The sequence below is a fragment of the Pteropus vampyrus genome, unplaced genomic scaffold (assembly GCF_000151845.1).
Source record: "Pteropus vampyrus isolate Shadow unplaced genomic scaffold, Pvam_2.0 Scaffold33, whole genome shotgun sequence".
Taxonomy (NCBI): domain Eukaryota; kingdom Metazoa; phylum Chordata; class Mammalia; order Chiroptera; family Pteropodidae; genus Pteropus; species Pteropus vampyrus.
The window spans coordinates 8,360,350-8,366,169 of NW_011888814.1; the positions used below are offsets into that span (position 1 = coordinate 8,360,350).

Here is a 5,820-nt window from a genome sequence, read left to right on the forward strand (position 1 = left end):
CGGCACTTGGTCTTCCTAGGTGGTCTCCCATCCAAGTACTAACCAGGCCCAACCCTGCTTAGCTTCCGAGATCAGATATCAGGCTTGTTCAGGGTGGCATGGCCATAGACCATGGACTGTGGCTCCACTGGGGCAGGAACCCAGGACTTTCTGCGTGTAAAGCAGACGTGCTAACTGCTACACTATGGAACCACATCCTGTTCATAATAATTTTTAAGAATAGTACAAGAGATTCTATGGACAAAACATGCTTATCAATTGAGAAGCATGTGTTGAATGCTGTGACATTAGGAAGTGATACTTCAATATGCAAAAGAATCAGGGTTGGGGGACTAGGGAATTTTCCAGGGACAAATGAGAGCTGGGAGCCTGAGATATCCACTGTTTTTTAGTTGCCTTTCAGCATCAGTTGGGTGGAGCGGGTTGGTGGGGCCAGGGCTCAGAAGGGACTGTGGAGAGGAGGATTCTGACTGAACAGTCTTTCCTGGCAGCAGCTTCTGCCCTTCTTGGCTGGGATTAGAGGCGGCAGGGCAGCTCCTGCCCTCCATTAGCCAACTTGGAGCACAGCCATGGAGTTAGTTAGCTGGTAGTTGAAATATCTGGGCATCTGTGTCTGGGGAAAAGTGCCAGTAGGCCAGGAAGAAGGCGAATAAGCTCATCTATCCACATGTATTAAATGTAGGGCATGTGTGTGTAGCCATATGCAGAAGAGGGGGAAGTAGGCATTGTAATTGTTGATGAAAACAGCACAGAAATCAGGAGAACCCCATTGCCTCCCAAGCCTCTACACCCACTTCTGCTTCCCTGAGAAGACAGCAAGACACCTGCCTCGTCCTGCAGCTCCCTCAGCCACTTGCCAAGCAGCACCAAGCTCAGCCCAGGCCTGGCTCTGCCACAACTGGCCTGGGGCGGGGGCGGGGGAGAGTCCACTGTGATCTCCAAGGCAGGAGGACAGGAGGAGGAATGTTTTCTCTAGGTCTCAGCATTGAATAGCTCATGACTCCATGAAGGAAGGAGAGCAAAGTGTCAACACATGGGTTTATTCTAAATTGTTGGATGGACATAGCTTGGTGGACAGCACAGAAAGAGAAAACTCTGAATACATGTTTGAGTGAATTTCCTTTTTGATTCTTATGATCTACAGAAGACAAAAGACTAGATGGTTCACAAGCTTTTATTGAGATGAGGAAACAGCCCAAACCTTTCCTAAGCTTTTTCTTTAACATGCTTTTTCAGAACATCGATTGAATTTTTTCTTCTTCTTACAACATATACTCATAGTAGAAAAATTGAAACTACAGGAAACTAAAACTAATCCATAATCTACCACCCATCCATTTGTAGAACATCCACAGGCCCTAGACATATATACTATAGGATGCCCCCATCACATTAAAATATTCTCACATCGAAAGTTCTCATGTTGAGTTGAAGTTGTCTAACTGATATAATGTTATATTTTGTAGACTTTGAATAAATGTTTATTCATTTTAATTTTGGCTTTAAAAGATTTTTGAAGCCAATATATTTTGTTTTCCATATCTGAAATATTTTTCAGTTGTTGAAAAGTCTATAGACCCCAGGCATTGTGCTTGTTATGACTAATGAACAAAAGTATCTTGCCTAGTGAAAAATGTTAATATTAATATTAATAATAATATTTAAGAGTATATCCTATAAGTCTCTGTATATATTTATCGTGGTTCATTTATATGGCCCATACAGTTTTGAATATTGTCTTTTCTACTCTGCATTGTTCATCCAGCATTCCCCAAATGGAGCTTGGGCACAGAGGTCTATTGTACCTTCAGGACACACACACACACACACACACACACACACAGCCTGCCCATGCTATAGCTTAGCATAGGTTCTGGACCCACACACCTCTGAGGTAGAAAGGCTTAGGGAGAGCTCATTTCTTTAAGGTCAGTGATCAGTCAGCACCAGAACCAGACTCAGAATTAAGGCCTCTGACCCAGGTAGTGGGCGAAGAAGCCACTATTCGCCTTGGGTGCCCTCTGCCCCTCTTTCAGAGCTGGCTCAGCCTTCCAGCGCTGTCCCAGGTGCTCTGTGCTCTCACAGCCCTCCCACTCCTCTCCCACCTCCCACAGCTGGCCCTGCTCTTGACCCAATTTCCCCATCCAAACTCACTTGGCTGTTTTCGCCTCATTGCATCTGTCGTCACAAGCAATTAATGTTGCACAAGCAATTAATTTACAAAACCTTAGTAAATTTTAATTTTTTCTCTGACTATAACAGATATGCATGAGAGAAAATTTGAGGGAAAACAAGAAATAAGAAACTCATAATTATGTTACCCAGAAATGATCATTGTTAAAAATCTGTTGCACAACAAATATAAGTAAATAGAATCAATCACTGAGCAGTGGTTCTTTTTTTAAAAAAATATAAAATATCTCAGATATGCAGAAATTATTACTCATTTAGTCAATAAATATTTGTTGAGCACCTACTGTGTACTTGGCCCTGCTCTGGGTTTAGGTATATAATAATTGACAAAATAGTCCAATTCTTTGTCCTCAAGGAGCTACCTTCCAGTGGGGGATGAAAGATGATTAACAAATAAAAATAAAATAGGTTTGGTGGTGTTGAATACTGAGAAGTAAAAAGGAAGCAAAGTAAGAGAGATGGAGAGAATGGGGAGGGTTGCTTTATATAGGATAATTAGGAAGTCCTCCTTAAGAAATGACATTGGATCAGTGTCCATAAAAAAAGTGAGACAGTGGGCCATTCATTCATGCATCTATTCATTCAACAATTGTTTATTGAACATGTTCCAGACACTGAGGATACAGCAGAGAGTAAAAGAGACATTCCACTCTAGGCTCCTGGTCCTCTCCCTGGCAGCACACACCTGTTCTGTTCTACCCAATGGCTTGAAGACCGAATTGTTTGGGAAGGGAAGGAAGAGGAAGAGCCACTCTTAACATTTTCATAAAGACTTAAAATATCTAAAATTAATCAATATCTACTTTCCTCCAAAATAACAAGACTTGTTCAACTTTCTATGTTCACCACTCCCATCTTAAATGTTTACCGATTTTTAAGTTCATTTTGTTATTTTTACTTTCTCAAAGGAATCATTATTATTAAAAATAGTTTTGAGTAGTTATAATTTGTTTAGATTAATCCATATGTTTTCTAAATGTTTACTTACCAGTTCTTCTTGCATCTCACTATTTCCTTCTAGGTTCGTTTTTCTTCTTAGGTACATGCTTCAAAATTTTCCTTAGTAAGGGTTCTAGTGGTTAACTCCTGTTTTTGTTTGTCATCTGAAGATGTCTTTAATTTGCCCTCCTTTTTAAAGCATAATGGCTTTATTCAGATATAATTGATGTGCCAAAATCCATGCCTTTAACAGTTCAGTGTGATTTAGAGTATACAGTTCAGTGTGATTTAGAGTATATTTATGGAGTTGTGCAACTACCACCATTGTCTAATTTTAGAACACTTTTGTCATCTCAAAAAGAAACCTTGTACCCATTGGCTGTCACTTCTCATTCATTCCCCTCTCTCTCCAGCCTCTGGCAACCATTAAACTACTTTCTGTCTCTATGAATTTGCCAATTCTGGACATTTCTGGACATTTCATATAAATGGAATCATACATATGTGTTCTTTTGTGTCTGGCTTCTTTCACTTTGCATGTTTTCAAGGTTCATCTATCTGTAACATGTATTAGTATTTCATTTTTTATGGCTAAATATTTTTTTGTACCACATTTTGTTTATCCATCATCTGTAGATGTACATTCAGGCCATTTTCACTTTTTTGGCAATTTTGAATAAAGCTGCTTTGAATATTTGTGTACAAGTATTTGTGTGAGCACATGTTTTCAGTTCTCTTGGGTATATACTTAGGAGTGGAATTGCTGGGTCCTACGGTAACTCTATGTTTCACTTTTTGAGGAACTGTCCAAATGCTTTTCACAGCAGCTGCACCATTTTACATTTCCAACAGCAATGTATAAGGGCTTCATTTTCTCCACATCCTCACCAATGCTTTAAAAAAAAAAAAAAAAAAAAAGCAGTGTTAGAGTGTAGGAGATGGTATATCATTTTGTATGTCCTATCTTGTGAGCTTATTTTAACACAATGTGTGGCTTACTGTGCACACACTATACACTTGCTTTTTCCACTTAACAATATATCGTGGAGAGTATGTTAGTACATATAAAACTGCTTACTCTTTTGCTAGCTTTATGGTAACCCATTGTATGAATGTGCAATCTAGTACTAAAAACTTACTTAACCAGTCCTCTACTGATAAGCTGTTCTATTTTTTCTCACTCTTTTGCTGCTACAAACAGAGCTGCAATGATTGCCTCTACGTACTCCATTCTCTGCATGCAGGAGCTTATCTGCAATAATTATTCATACAAGTGGAATTCTAGGTTAAAGCACATGGGCATTCTTTTATTTTTGTAGATATTACCAAATCAATTTCCATAGAGACTGCACCAATTTATATTCACCAGCAATGTAGGGATATGTTCTTTAAATGGACTCTGGATCATAACATCAAATTGTGAAGATACTGCATTTTTAGTATGGTACTTCTGTGTGGGCCGACTATGGAATCACTTCTTTTGAGGGGCTTGGGGACAAGGGCACAGCTCATAAGAAGTTTTCTTTTGTTAGCCATTTCCAAGGCAGTAAGACCTGACGAGAGTTTGTCTTGGGGCCCTATCTAGTCTTTCTTGGTGGGTACTCATTGAAGATATTGGGTAAGATAATCTTTTTTTTTTTTCATTTATTCCTTCAATCAACAAATATTTATTGAAAGACTGCTATATGGTGTTAGGTGCTAGGATGAAATGAAAATAAAACCAGACCATGTACTTCTTTCACTGATGTTTTCGGGCTTTGGAGGAGAAGCAGGCATAAATAAAACTCAGGGTAAGGTAACGAACAGGGGGAGAAATGTATATCATTCTCCTGGAGCTTGTAGCAAGGGTCTGAGTGTCAGCAAAGGGTTCCCAAAGGAAACTTGTTTGAATTGAGATATGAAAGATGAGTACAAGACTAGCTAAAGGGAAGTCTCTTTTTCCTTTGATGGAAAAATGTATTTGACAAATAAAGAAGGGAGGTAATAATACCTATCTCACAGGGTGGTTATGAGAATTAAGTTAAATAATATATATAATGCATTTAGCAAAATGCTTGGCACGTGTCAGTTACTCAGTGAACGCTTATTTCCTTTACATTCTTCCATTCACTCATGGTGGAAGTTGAAATTCCAGATGCCCAAGTAAAGTATTGCCACCTTAGTTATGATCTTTATATTTCTCTACTGCCCAGTTCTCTCTCTTCCTCCATTTTTGGGCTCCCAAGCACTGTGGAACATAGTCTATCTTAAGAGCTGATTAGATTAATAATCTCCATTTATTTTGCCCTTAATCTATACTAAGTAGTTTATATCCGTTACTTAATTTAATCTTCATAATGATCTTAGTAGGTAAAAACTATTATTACTCCTATTTTATGAGCGAAAAAACCAAGACAGAGCTCAAGGACAATAGCTAGCAAATTAAATCCGAGGAATTTCTAACTTTCTGTTTTATATATTATTTTCCCATTTTACGATTAGGATATTCAGGCTCAGAGAAATTAACTTGGCCAAGGCAAAGACAGGACAAGAATTCTGATATAGGTAGGCCCAGATGATGGTTTAATAATATTTGCATTTTATAGATGGCCACACACAGGGCTATATTCACCCAAATCCTGGTTGTCTCCATCTGGCTTGATCTTTAGAGAATGGAAGTGAATAAGGGGGTGGGGAGAGGAGGAGGGG

General features: G+C 38.8%; 1 pseudogene; it reads right to left on the bottom strand.

Annotated features, from left to right (window-relative positions):
* LOC111737987 lies at positions 1-110 on the bottom strand (annotated as a pseudogene).
* Between the last annotated feature and the right edge of the window lie 5,710 nt (positions 111-5,820).